The sequence below is a fragment of the Pan troglodytes genome, chromosome 7 (genome assembly GCF_028858775.2).
Source record: "Pan troglodytes isolate AG18354 chromosome 7, NHGRI_mPanTro3-v2.0_pri, whole genome shotgun sequence".
NCBI classification, from domain to species: Eukaryota; Metazoa; Chordata; class Mammalia; order Primates; family Hominidae; genus Pan; species Pan troglodytes.
In genome coordinates this window covers 55,891,403-55,906,903 of record NC_072405.2, presented here as the reverse complement: position 1 = coordinate 55,906,903, position 15,501 = coordinate 55,891,403, and the positions used below count along the sequence as shown (strand labels likewise).

The 15,501-nt window shown below is 40.4% G+C and overlaps 1 protein-coding gene across 33 annotated transcripts in view; it reads right to left on the bottom strand.

Annotated features, from left to right (window-relative positions):
- Positions 1–15,501, bottom strand: part of SPIDR (scaffold protein involved in DNA repair) — a 475,230-nt gene that overhangs the window by 375,618 nt on the left and 84,111 nt on the right. The window contains exon 1 of one of the 33 annotated variants that reach the window (XM_063817074.1): positions 7,153–7,259. The exons of the other annotated variants lie outside the window; for them this stretch is intronic. The gene's annotated coding sequence lies outside the window, so the exon portion shown is untranslated. Of the gene's footprint in view, positions 1–7,152; positions 7,260–15,501 lie in introns of those variants that run through there. 33 annotated transcript variants of the gene reach the window in all.

Below are 15,501 nucleotides of genomic sequence, written 5' to 3'. Positions count from 1 at the left end.
AAAGTGGGAGATTTCACATACTTATATGGACAACAGCCAGCTCTCTTAAAACTGAGAAGACCTGACAAGGCTGGAATCACATCCTTTCAAGGCACACGTAGCTGGCTGGAGTTTACCAACAGCCCCGGTGCTCAGCCATGGCAGCCTCTCCAGAGGCTGGAGAGGCTCTGGAGCCTCTGGAGCCTACGGGTTTTCACCACCTGCCTGGTCCACAGGCAGTCATAGGCTCCTGCCCTGGAGCTTATTCTGTAATATAGTTAAAATAGATCAATGACAAACAACTTGAGCAAAATTAATTTCTCCTGGCTTACCAAATTAAAACAGAAGAATGATACAGTTTGGCTACTTAGGGACTACTGAGAAATAGTAGAAAAATCACTAACCACACAGCAATTAGACGAAGAGCCTGATTCTTGTTGCCTCTCTCCAGGGAAAGGCAGTCCCTCTATTTCTTTTTTTTTTTTTTTTTTTTTTGAGACGGAGTCTCATTCTGTTGCCCAGGCTGGAGCACAGTGGCGCGATCTCCGCTCACTGCAACCTCCGCCTCCCGGGTTCATGCCATTGTCCTGCCTCAGCCTCCCGAGTAGCTGGGACTACAGGCGCCCGCCACCACGCCCAGCTAATTTTTTGTATTTTTAGTAGAGACGGGATTTCATCATGTTAGCCAGGATGGTCTCAATCTCCTGACCTTGTGATCCGCCCGCCTCGGCCTCCCAAAGCACTGGGATTACAGGCGTGAGCCACCGCACCCAGCCCAGTCCCTCTATTTCAATGAGAGAGAGTGATAAATTGTTCCAGGCTCTTTCAAACACTTTGACATACATGCATACATATGTACAAAATACAGCATGGAAGCCAATACTTATCACAGTATCATAGCTAGTTCTTACGAAGTATCCCATTTTTTAAGAGAAAGAGGCTGGCAGCACATTCCAAAATGAAAACCACTAACTATGATATATTCTTGAGTCAAAAAACAATCATAACACACAGAAACAAGAACTATACTTTCTTCAGAGACAGGATGCTCTCTACCCGCTATAGAATAATCACAAACTCTATAGGGCACAATGCTGAGTGATCAAAATCTCATTTAACATCTACCTGTAGTTAATTGATTTTCTAGAAATATGGGAAAAAAGAATTTAAACAAATTCATCCTCTACCCATGCATGTCACTGCAGAAAAGGTGACTCATAAAATCACTATCTTGCATTCATCAACTCTTTTTTCCTTTTTGCCCCTTTGAGGACAGCCCAGAAGAAAGGCTGTTCCAGGTTCCTTTGCATGCTCTGACACACAAAGGGGACCCAGGACTCCTAAACAAACAGGGCCCTTGACCCATGGTGCTTTCCAAAAAAGAGAAGTTCAAAGTTTGAAACTTTCATCGAATGTGCCAAGGTGGATATTATAAAACAACACTATACAAAATTTGTTAAAAAAAAAAAACTTTTTTTTAAACAATTTTTTTAACTGGTGGGAGGGAATCAGATCTCTGTGCTCAATCCTATAAACAGATGTCTCTGAAATCCTAGTCATGCTAGAGTTAGTGTCTTAACATGAAAACAAACTGTACAAAAATGTTAACTCCAATTGCCTCCACCTAGAGACTACCAGAAATTTATGTGATCACAGGTTATTTTATTAATAGAGAGAAAAATCAATTGAGATTTATTTGTGCTGCAATGGGTGGGAGGAGTATGTCTGTATATATGTATCCTACGTCCTAACTTCCTAAATGTAAATACCAATGGGCAGGACTAAAGCCCATAAAAGCAGAAAATGGACATAAAATGTTTAAAATTCTGCTACTGAAGTAATATAGGGATCAGATAATGCAATTGAACTGCAAAACAAATTTTAATGAGACAATCCAAGCCAATGCCATGCCATGTTTAGAAACAGCAACAGGGAGAAATGACATGGCTTGAGTTCATCATTTCTTCTTCACAAGATTGTTGTGGGAAAGCTGTAGAGAGATCTTAGCCTCAAACCTTAATCTTAAAATCTAGTGTTAGATCCTGTCTTCTGACACCTCAGGAAAACAGGCCAAACTCAGAAGTGAGTATACATTGTAAATTTATCATTTCTAACATAAGGTATTTGAGAAAAAAATAAGATAATCTCTCAATATTTATTTCTTTAAAAATTAAAAAAAATAAATGACCAGGCAAGGAGGCTCACATCTGTGATCCTAGCAACTCAGGAGGCTGAGGCGGTAGAATCACTTGTGCCCAGGAGTTTGAGACCAGCCGGGGCAACATAGTGAAACTCTATCTCTATAAAACTTTTTATAAAAATTAGCTACGGTGGTGTGCCATGTCTGTAGTCCCAGCTAATCAGGAGGCTGAGGCTAGAGGATTCCTTGAGCCCAGGAGGAGTTCAAGGCTGCAGTGAACCATGATCACACCTGTGAACAGCCACTGCACTCCATTGTGGGCAACAGAGCGAGACCTAAAACAAATGAATATGCAAACAAAAATAAAAAATAAAATAGTCTGCCGAACAGTCATTTACTGGTTAACAGGTCTGGAAAACAAGGATGCTAATTCTCACCAGGTTGGAGAGGAAAGACTGCCAGAGTGAATGTAAACCACACATATATTCGTGACTACATGCAAGCCTGCTGAAATCACAGGTGAGTACTTCTTATTTAATGCTCTCCAGTATCATTTACTGACCTTCATGTGGCCTTAAACACTAGATGATTAACATGTATGAGATCTCCTTTCCTTTCTCCTTATATCCTCTCCATTTCCTTCCCTAATTTTTTTTCAGAACTCCAACTTCCACACTTCAAATTTCTTTCTTAAAAGTGAAAAACAAAACAAAAGCACATATTTATGGAAATGAGTACTATGCTCATTGTGCTTGCCTTCTTAGAAGTTCAATTCAATTGAAACAAAAGAACCAAAAATTATATGGTGAGGAAAATAAATGCTACCTTGCTCCATCATACCACAGAAAGAATGTAACCCATAACCAGAGTAAAACGATGGACGAAAAATAAGATAAATAAAGAAGTTTGATTTGAGCGAATTTCTTCTCTTGGCCATCTAAGCCCCTCCACTCCATCTTTTCTTCGGGCAGATATCCTAGAGCTAAGCCTGGTGGATGTCTCAAGTAACCACGAGACATACACTGAGCAGGGCAGAGTGCTGCCATCTCCCACGCAGGACAGATAAGCAGAGCGAGTTCTGACAGGTAGTTATGGCGTGGGTGTCGGGACATGGGAACCAGGTGGAATGATTTTCCTTTCTTCATACCAAATACCAAAGTGTGCCAAGGTCCAGAAATTTGGATGCCAGACTCTTAGTAAAAGATGAACAAGAAGCAGGCTAGCATAGAAATCTTAACTGTTCTCTTATAAGCCTAGCCAATAAATTCACACTCTTTCCCCTAATTTCCTACCTATTTAAGAAAATATGTTACACAAGCACTCAACTTAAACTGACTAGTAGAACACAATGGGATTCTTCTCTTATGATCTAATTCTAAGATTCCCTTGGTTGTTCTCATTCTGCCCCTTCCTGGCAAGTAATGCTAGGCAACTTTTTAATTTATTTGAGACACAGCCAAGTTATCCCATATGCAAAATAAACCCCATTTCAACAGGGTCATTGAGGAAACTGAGAGAGAAAATATGTGTAAAATAGATTCTGCAGCACCCCACATGGTAGGCAGGTGCTCACAGAACAGCAGCTTCATTTACTGTACGCATTTTAAAAACCAAAGTTCAGTATCCAAATTTTTCTAGGACTGTATGTTCATACTGGTCTTACTTTAGGTAACAGGTGCAAACCACCCCCTATCCCCTGCTACCACCCACTGCAAATGTGCTGTCTGTGCAATCATGTTTTCCACTAAAATTTCTTCTGGAAATATAAGTTATACAATCATAGCCACATAGTCAACCCATGGGACACTTCAGCTTTGTTAATGAGCAGTCTACTTAAAATTTAACTATCGTATATAATCCTGGTAATAGGTTTTCAAATGACCAAGCCATGTGATCATTAAACACTCCTTTCTTTAACTATTTTTCCTAATTAAGTGCAGAATCTTTCTCCACTTAATTCTTCCCATGGTTGAAAATTTTGATTATATCAGGAGACATATTTGGTTAAATATTCTCAGCTCCCACAGGAATGCGTCGATATTGATGAGCACTCTGAGGGGGCCTTCACTGAATGAGAAATTATGCTCCCAAGACAGCGACTCTGATCCCTTAACTTTATCCCATCACCTTCATTTCAGGAGTAAAACTGTTTGATAAAAGTAGAGAAATTTAAGGGAATAAGTATAAACCAAAAAGTATAATATCACCAATTCTATTTTCACGAGGACTTAATGTTTAAACAGTTGTATCTATTACGCTGTTATCACAGATACAGGTATTTCGATCATTAGCTCATGAGCATACAAGTCTTTGCCACCAGTTTTAGTCCCTGCCACTACTTGTCCACATGTGTTGTGTCTGCTACATTCATTCATTCACCCACTCATTCATGATGATCCTGGCCCTCAAGGAACCTGCAGCCTATTTGGGGAGAGAGGTAAATAAGGCAATGATTACCAAGAGCTATGCCAAGGCTCTTGGCACTATTGTGATGTGATACCCAAGCCCAGCTCTTGACTAACAACTGCAAAAGAGCCACCACGGGGAAGTGGGAGGAAGCAGTAAACTCCTTCCGGAATTTAACAGGAAAAGGTTTTCTGAGAAATCTGTGCACATTCAATCTACATTTAAAAAATATTTAATAGTGTTTAGAGGTCCTTGGAAGAACAATGAATAAATATTTTTGTCAAAGGAAGATTTAATGGGAAAACATGTAACTTCCATTCGAACTTCACTGGACTCTGATTAAAGTAGCCCAGCCAATGTAACCCATGCAGAAAAATGTCCCAAAGGAATGGTTATAATATAGCTTTCTGATAATGTTTGGTTTTAAATACTTAATCTAGGTCTGTAAAAACATATGCTTGTGATTTATTTGCTTCACTTATTTTTCATGTATGTGTGATATCAAATAGGTTCCCAGACATAAATGCTCCATTACTGCAAATCTGAGCTGTGGTTGTTACCCATTCACTGTTCAGGTTTTAAGTACCTGGTGAGCAACTGTAGGCTAGGCATTCTATCAGATTCTAGAAAGGCATTAATGAATACAGACATAATGAATGATCACAAAAATGCTAATTACCAGACATGAGCAAAAAAAAAATCACACATTCCAACAGACACTAAGGCAGTATTTTTTTTTTTTTTTTTTTTTTTTTTACAAAAAACCGTCATCGGCCAGGCATGGTGGCTCACGCCTGTAATCCCAGCACTTTGGGAGGCCAAGGTGGGTGGACCACCTGAGGCCAGGAGTTTAGTGACCAGCTGGCCAATGTGCTGAAACCCTGTCTTTACTTAAAATACAAAAATTATTTAGGCGTGGTGGCGGGTGCCTGTAATCCGAGCTACTCAAGAGGCTGAGGCAGGAGAATCACTTGAACTGGGGAAGCAGAGGTTGCAGTGAGCCGAGATCGCTTCACTGCACTCCAGCCTGGGTGACAAAAGTGAAACTCCAGCTCAAGAAAAGAAAAACAAAAAACCTTCATTAGGGCTTGGTGTGGTAGCTCATGCCTGTAATCCCAACACTCTGGGAGGCTGAGGCAGGAGGATTATTTGAGTCCAGGAGTTTGAGAGCAGCCTGGGCAACATAGCAAGACCACCATCTCTACAAAAAATTTCAAAATTAGCCAGGCATGGTGGTACGTGCCTACAGTCCCAGCTACTCAAGAGGCTGAGGCAGGAGGATCACCTGAGCCCAAGAATTCAAGACTGCAGTGTGCTATGACTGCATCACTGCACTTCAGCCTGGGCAACAGAGTGAGACCCTGTTTCTAAAAAAAAATAAAAAATTTAAAATAAATAAATGAAAACAGTCATCAGTATAAACATAAATTTATTACCTTGGTTAAATACTACAATGAACAGAAAAAACATTAGCATCTGAACGTCTTGTAAGCTAGTTGTAAGGCAGAATATGTTTGTTCACTCAGAAATCAAATTTTTTTAAAAAAATTATTTAAATATGCGTAATTTTCAGGCAAAACTGCTAAGTGCCAAATGAGTGATCAATAAGCTCCAATCCTTAGCTTTTTGTATACTGGTTGCATTTTTAATGCAAAAAAATGCACTTCTGTGGCTGAAAAAAAAAGATGGCAAACGAAATAAAGAAACTGAGGAAGAACTATGAGTGAAGGAATAAAATACATAAACATGAATATATCTTCATAGGTATATACACCTTATCAAACACTATATTTTTGTAGCTTCTAAGTCACCTTTCCCAACTTTTTAATTCACATATATGATTGAGAAAGGCACTTTGTGAATATATTTTCTTTAAAGATATAAAATAATACCTTAAAATGATACAGTAGAGTCAATACGTTATACGGTAGATTCTAATCTGGTATGGTTAGGAGAGCTGTTATTTCACCAAATCAGGCATGGAAAATCAGTAAATAGACAAGAATGTGATACTAGTATCAAAGCGTTTTCTGTATATGAAGCCTTAAAAGCAAAAAAAAACCCATAACCCTGAAAAAAACAAAAGTATTATTTAATAAGCTTGTTTTAAAACAACTGATTTCCCAGACCCACCTAACATGCAAAGACAAGAGGAACATTCCTCACTCAGTCAGAATCTACACTGAAACTTATGTGAATGAACTTGACCCGGGCTGGCAGCAATCCAGCAATCTTCGTCACTGAATGACTTAACAGAACACTGTGTTCTTGGCAAAAGCACAAAAAAAGTGTTGAAATCCACACTAAAAAAAAAAAAAAAAATCTCAGTATAGATTTAAATCAATTTTAAAATACAATGATAAAAGATACTAAAATATAATAAGGGATTTTCAGTGTTTGGTACATATTTAATTCAGGTAACATTTTTACCCTCATGCCATTTTGGTCACGTTCAATCTTCCCTTGAACAATTGCTCCAACCCTCTCCCCACCACACTAAACCTACGCTCTGGCCTCCTCCTGTGTTACAACTTCTCCAACACTGTACCTGGAAAATTCCAAAGCAACCTAAGCTTGCATATTAGGGAGGGACAGCAAGAAAAGCCAGAAACAATGTGTTGACTCACTTCCGTGGAAAGCCCTAGAGAAAAATCTAGGCCACAGTTCAGCACTCTCACGCGTTGCAGCTGGAGCAGGTAAGCGGCGGTGAAGTTATGTCATTCTCACACAGGTCCTGCTAATTCGGCCACAAGGGTAAGATGCAAATGAGAAGGCAAGTAAAATACAATCTGGCATATATATAAGTATGCAGGCAGTCTACACACACTTTCAGAAAAAATACGATTTTAATTATTTTGACTCCCACCATGTTTGATGCTATTTAGAACTTAACTTTTTGAATAAAAATTTAACAAAATTAAGTTGAACAAAATTGTATCATATTTGGAAAGAATAACTTTTTTTTTTTTTTTTGAGATAAGAGTCCCGCTCTGTTGCCAGGCTGGAGGGCAGTGGCGTGATCTTGGCTCACTGCAACCTTTGCCTCCTGGGTTCAAGCAATTCTCCTGCCTCAGCCTCCCAAGTAGCTGGGACTACAAGTGCATGCCACCACGCCCAGCTAATTTTTGTATTTTTAGTAGAGATGGGGTTTCACCACGTTGGCCAGGATGGTCTCGATCTCTCAACCTCATCGACTCAGCCTACCAAAGCGTTGAGATTACAGGCGTGAGCCACCACGCCCGGCAGAAAGAATAACTTTTCAAGTTACTTTACTTAGTTTTTGCCATCCTCCTTTTCCCCTACTTTAAATTTTGGGTCTCCCAAAATGCCATCCTTGTTATATAACATCATGATAGTTCATTCTCACCATTAGCAAAAGCAGTTCACAACCACCTCATACTCTGGGGAAAACCTACACAAGGCCTAAAGCGTTCAGAGTGAACAAGATCCAAACCACAACCATTTAGCAGTCTACGCTGGCAGAATCCACCACAATGAAAAATGTTTAGCCCTTCCTTTCACCCCTCAACATTGTAGTTTTCAGTCTTAATTTTTCACCACATTTACTGCTAGTGGCTAAAATAAATCAGATCTCTCATCCCATAGCAACACATATCCAATGTCTAGGCTAAGACAAATAGACATATAAAGCCTTTAACTGTAATGTTTATATTTTACAGCCTAGACTCCAGATGAAAACAAGAAGTACACGGTCAAATTATTTTCTTTCTTTCTCTCTCTCTTTTTTTTTTTGTTGAGATGGAGTCTGGCTCTGTCACCAGGCTGGAGTGTAGTAGCGCGATCTTGGCTCACTGCAACCTCCGCCTCCCGGGTTCAAGTGATTCTCCTGCCTCAGCCTCCCGAGTAGCTGGGATTACAGGCACGCACCATCATGCCCAGATAATTTTTGTATTTTTAGTAGAGACGGGGTTTCATCAAGTTGGCCAGGATAGTCTCGATCTCTTGACCTCGTGATCCACCTGTCTCGGCCTCCCAAAGTGCTGGGATTACAGGCGTGAGCCACTGCGCCCAGCCCAAATTATCCTCTAACACAGTAAAATGTTTAAAGGATCCTGAACATCTGTTCTTTCAAAATTATAATATACAGTCATCCCTCAGTAAGCATAGGGGATTGCCTCTAGGACCTGCTCACTCCAATGACAAGAAAACCCAAGGATGCTCAAGTTCCTGATCTAAAATGATGTAGTATTTGAATATAACATTATATACATCCTCCTGTATACTTTAATTCATCTCTAGACTAGTTATAATGCCTAACACAATGCCTACATATCACTTCATTCAGTGTAGTACTCAATGTGGCAAAATCAAGTTTTGTTTTATGGAACTTTGTAGAATTTGTCTTTCCAAATATTTTTGGTCCATGGTTGATTGAATCCACATATCCCATGGATATGGAGGGCCAACTGTACTTTAAAAGTTATGCTTTCAAAATTAAGACATCATTGTGTTTAACTTGTGTTCAAAAAGTTAAGTTCTAGGTATCATCTTCCCCACCCTATGGTCCCATACTCCAGCCTGCAATGAGTATTAAACACACATGTTTCATCCCAGCTCTTTACTACATTTTCTACTTTAAATGTGGTAAATCCCACTCGGTCTTCAAAACCCAACTGAGTTTCCTTTCTGAACTCACCTACCTTCTTCACACTGCTTTTAAAACATGGGACCTCAAAATAATAATCAATTCTGAGAGGATATGTTTCAAGACCCCCCAGTGGATGTCTGAAAACATGGATAGCACCAAACGCTATATTCACCATAGATTTTCCCATGAATACATGCCTATGATGAAGCTTAATTTATAAATCAGACACAGTAAAGAGATTAACAACATAATAATAGAACGATTATAACAACATGCCAGCATTACTATTCTTGCATTTTGGGGTCACTATTAAGTAAAGTAAGAGTGACGTGAACACAGCACTGAGATGTTGTGATAGTCAATCTGATAACAGACCAGCTACGAAGAGACTAACAGGCAGGAGCATCTACAGCATGGACAGGTGGGACAAAACAGGGGATTCATGTCCCAGATGAGACAGAATGGGGTGGCAAGAGATTTCATCATGCAGTTGAGAATGGTGTGGGTGTGCTCTAAAATTAATCACTCCTAGAATTTTCCATTTAATACTTTCAGATTATGGCTGATCACAAGTAACTAAGGCCTCAGAAAACCAAACTGTGGATAAAGGGGGGGGGGGGGTTACTGTATATCACACAAAAGTTGTTTCTCAAATGTTATAGTACTGCTTTCAAATTTAAACTTTCATTTAAGCCAGCCATTCTTGATCATAGTATGATGAGGGCTGTGGTCAACAGCTAGGAAAAGATGTTAGATATGGTGGCAAAATAATAAAGTACTATAAGGTTTACATTTGCTCCTTTATTTAAGAAATTAGGCCGGGCACAGTGGCACACGCCTGTAACCCCAGCACTTTGGGATGCCGAGGCAGGCAGATCACTTAATGTCAAGAGTTCAAGACCAACCTGGAAAACATGGTGAAACCCCATCTCTACTAAAAATACAAAAGTTAGCCAGGCATGGTGGCACACGCCTGTAATCCCAGCTAAGTGGCAGGCTAAGGCAGAAGAATCGCTTGAACCCAGGAGGTAGAGGTTGCAGTGGGCCGAGATTGCGCCACTGCACTTCAGCATGGGTGACAGAGCGAGACTCTATCTTTTATTTATGACACATAAATTATAACAAGTGTCATCTTTCACGTGTCAAGGAAAAAAAGGTTTAAAATCGCTAATCTTAGCAATCACACTCAGAGCTGCTCAGAGCATTTTCTTGGGAATCTGCAAATATTCTTTGTTATAATTTACATAATTCCATTCATACAAATTTCATTAAAATGGGGATTACAATAACAGCAAATTTGTTGGATTATTAAGAAAAACCCGATCATTCCAAGATGGCTGAATAGGAACAGCTCCAGTCTACAGCTCCCAGCATGAGCGACGCAGAAGACGGGTGATTTCTGCATGTCCAAAGGAGGTACCGGGTTCATCTCACTGGGACTGGTTGGACAGTGGGTGCAGCCCACGGAGTGTGAGCCGAAGCAGGGCGGGGCATCGCCTCACCCACGAAGCACAAAGGGTCAGGGAATTCCCTTTCCTAGCCAAGGGAAGCCATGACAGATGGTCCCTGGAAAATCGGGACACTCCCGCCCTAATACTGCGCTTTTCCAATGGTCTTAGCAAACAGCACACCAGGACATTACATCCCGCGCCGGGCTCAGTGGGTCCCAAGCCCACGGAGCCTTGCTCACTGCTAGCACAGCAGTCCGAGATAGAACTGTGAGGTGGCAGCGATGCTGGGGGAGGTGCGACTGCCATTGCTGAAGCTTGAGTAGGTAAACAAACTGGCCAGGAAGCTCGAACTGGCTGGAGCCCACTGCAGCTCAACAAGCCTGCCTGCCTCTGTAGACTCCACCTCTGGGGGCAGGGCATAGCTGAACAAAAGGCAGCAGAAACTTCTGCAGACTTAAACATCCCTGTCTGACAGCTTTGAAGAAAGCAGTGGTTCTCCTAGAATGGAGTTTGAGATCTGAGAACAGACACACTGCCTCCTCAAGGGGGTCCCTGACCCCCAAGCAGCCTAACTGGGAGACACCTCCCAGTAGGGGCTGACTGACACCTCATACAGCCGGGTGCCCCTCTGAGACGAAGCTCCCAGAGGAAGGATCAGGCAGCAACATTTGCTGTTCTGCAATATTTGCTGTTCTGCAGCCTCCACTGGTGATACCCAGGCAAACAGGGTCTGGAGTGGACCTCCAACAAACTCCAACAGACCTGCAGCTGAGGGTCCTGTTAGAAGGAAAACCAACAAAGAGACAGGAATAGCATCAACATCAACAAAAAGGACATCCACACTAAAACCCCATCTGTAGGTCACCATCATCAAAGACCAAAGGTAGATAAAACCACAAAGTTGGGGAGAAACCAGAGCAGAAAAGCTGAAAATTCTAAAAACCAGAGGGCCTCTTCTCCTCCAAAGGATCGCAGCTCCTCACCAGCAATCAAATAAAGCTGGACGGAGAATGACTTTGACAAGTTGACAGAAGTAGGCTTCAGAATATCGGTAATAACAAACTTCTCAAAGCTAAAGGAGGATGTTTAAACCCATCGTAAGGAAGCTAAAAACGTTGAAAAAAGATTAGACAAATGGCTAACTAGGATAAATAGCGCAGAGAAGACCTTAAATGAACTGATGGAGCTGAAAGCCACGGCACGAGAACTACGTGACGCATGCACAAGCTTCAGCAGCCAATTCATTGAAGTGGAAGACAGATGACTGAAGATCAAATGAATGAAATGAAGCGAAAAGAGAAGTTTAGAGAAAAAAGAGTAAAAAGAAACGAACAAACCCTCCAAGAAATATGAGACTATGTGAAAACACTAAATCTATGTTTGATTGGTGTACCTGAAAGTTACAGGGAGAATGGAACCAAGATGGAAAACACTCTTCAGCATATTATCCATTATCCAGGAAAACTTCCCCAACTTCGCAAGGCAGGCCAACATTCAAATTCAGAAAATACAGAGAACGACACAAAGATACTCCTCGAGAAGAGCAACTCCAAGACACATAATTGTGAGATTCACCAAGGTTGAAATGAAGGAAAAAATGTTAAGGGCAGCCAGAGAGAAAGGTCAGGTAATGCACAAAGGGAAGCCCATCAGACTAACAGAGGATATCTCTGCAGACACTCTGCAAGTCAGAAGAGAGTAGGGGCCAATATTCAACATTCTTAAAGAAAAGAATTTTCAACCCAGAATTTCACATCCAGCCAAACTAAGCTTCAAAAGTGAAGGAGAAATAAAATCCTTTATAGAAAAGCAAATGTTGAGAGAGTTTGTCACCACCAGGCCTGCCCTAAAAGAACTCCTGAAGGAAGCACTAAACACGAAAAGGAACAACCAGTACCAGCCACTGCAAAAACATGCCAAATTGTAAAGACCATCGAGGCTAGGAAGAAACTGCATCAAATAACGAGCAAAATAACCAACTAACATAATGACGGGATCAAATTCACACCTAACAATATTAAATTTAAATGTAAATGGGCTAAATGCCCCAATTAAAAGACACAGACGAGCAAATTGGATAGAGCCAGGACCCATCAGTGTGCTGTATTCAGGAGACCCAACTCACCTGCAAAGACACACATAGGCTCAAAACAAAGGAATGGAGGAAGATCTACCAAGCAAACGGAAAACAAACAAAAAAAAGCAGGGGTTGCAATCCTAGTCTGATAAAACAGACTTTAAACCAACAAAGATCAAAAGAGACAAAGAAGGCCATTACATAATGGTAAAGGGATCAACAAGAAGAGCTAACTATCCTAAATATATATGCACCCAATAAAGAAGCACCCAGATTCATAAAGCAAGTCCTTACAGATCTACAAAGAGACTTAAAGACTCCTACTACATAATAGTAATGGGAGACTTTAACACCCCACTGTCAATATTAGACAGATCAACGAGACAGAAAGTTAACAAGGATATCCAGCAATTGAACTCAGCTCTGCACCTAGTGGACCTAATAGACATCTACAGAACTCTCCACCCCAAATCAACAGAAAATACATTCTTCTCAGCACCACATCACACTTATTCCAAAATTCACCACATAGTCGGAAGTAAAGCACTCCGCAGCAAATGCAAAAGAACAGAAATCATAACAAACTGTCTCTCAGACCACAGTGCAATCAAGTTAGATCTCAGGATTAAGAAACTCACTCAAAACTGCTCAACTACATGGAAACTGAACAACCTGCTCCTGAATGACTACTGGGTAAATAACGAAATGAAGGCAAAAATAAAGGTGTTCTTTGAAACCAGTGAGAACAAAGACACAACATACCAGTATCTCTGGGACACATTGAAAGCAGTGTGTAGAGGGAAATTTATAGCTCTAAATGCCCACAAGAGGAAAGATCTAAAATCGACACCCTAACATCACAATTAACAGAACTAGAGCAGCAAGAGCAAACACCTTCAAAAGCTAGCAGAAGGCAAGAAATAACTAAGATCACAGCAGAACTGAAGGAGACAGAGACACAAAAAAACCCTTCAAAAAATCAATGAATCCAGGGGCTGTTTTTTTGAAAAGATCAGCAAAATAGACCACTAGAGAGACTAAGAAGAAAAGAGAGAAGAATCAAATAGATGCAATAAAAAATGATAAAGGGGATATCACCAACAATCCCACAGAAATACAAACTACCATCAGAGAATACTATGAACACCTCTACGCAAATAAACTGGAAAATCTAGAAGAAATGGGTAAACTCCTGCAAACATACACCCTCCCAAGACTAAACCAGGAAGAAGTTAAATCTCTGAATAGACCAATAACAGGTTCTGAAATTGAGACTATAGCCTACCAAGCAAAAAAAGTCCAGGACCAGACAGATTCACAACCAAATTCTACCAGAGGTACAAAGAGGAGCTGGCACCATTCCTTCTGAAACTACTTCAATCAATAGAAAAAGAGGGAATCCTCCCTAATTCATTTTATGAGGTCAGCATCATCCTGATACCAAAGCCTGGCAGAGACACATCAAAAAAAGAGAGTTTTAGACCAACATCCTGATGAACATCAATGCAAAAATCCACAATTAAATACTGGCAAACCGAATGCAGCAGCACATGAAAAAACGTATCCACCACGAACAAGTCGGCTTCATCCCTGGGATGCAAGGCTGCTTCATTCAATATACGCAAATCAATAAACGTAATCCATCACATAAACAGAACCAACGACAAAAACCACGATTATCTCAATAGATGCAGAAAAGGCCTTTGACAAAATTCAACAGTACTTCATGCTAAAAACTCTCAATAAACTAGGTATTGATGGACTGTATCTCAAAATAATAAGAGCTATTTATGACAAACCCACAGCCAATGTCATGCTGAATGGGCAAAAACTAGAAGCATTCCCTTTGAAAACTGGCACAAGACAGGCATGCCCTCTCTCACCACTCCTATTCAACATAGTGTTAGAAATTCTGGCCACGGCAATCAGGCAAGAGAAAGAAATAAAGGGTTTTCAATTAGGAAAAGAGGAAGTCAAACTGTCCCTGTTTGCAGATGACATCATTGTATATTTAGAAAACCCCATCGTCTCAACCCCAAATCTCCTTAAACTGGTAAGTAACTTCAGCAAAGTCTCAGGATACAAAATAAATGTGCAAAAATCACAAGCATTCCTATACTCCAATAACAGACAAACACAGAGCCAAATCTTGAGTGAACTCCCATTCACAATTGCTTCAAAGAGAATAAAATACCTAGGAATCCAACTTACATGGGATTTGAAGGACCTCTTCAAGGAGAACTACAAACCACTGCTCAATGAAATAAAAGAGGACACAAACAAATGGAAGAACATTCCATGCTCATGGATAGGAAGAATCAGTATCGTAAAAATGGCCATAATGCCCAAGGTAATTTATAGATTCAATGCCATCCCCAACAAGCTACCAATGACTTTCTTCACAGAATTGAAAAAAAGTGTTTTAGCGTTCATATGGAACCGAAAAACAGCCCGCATCGCCAAGTCAATCCTAAGCCAAAAGAACAAAGCTGGAGGCATCACACTACCTGACTTCAAACTATACTACAAGGCTACAGTAACCAAAACAGCATGGTACTGGTACCACAACAGAGATATAGACCTATGGAACAGAACAGAGCCCTCAGAAATAATACCACACATCTATAACCATGTGATCTTTGACAAATCTGACAAAAACAAGAAATGGGGAAAGGATTCCCTATTTAATAAATGGTGCTGGGAAAACTGGCTAGCCATATGTAGAAAGCTGAAACTGGATCCCTTCCTTACACCTTATATAAAAATTAATTCAAGATGGATTAAAGACTTAAATGTTAGACCTGAAACCATAAAAACCCTAGAAGAAAACCTAGGCAAT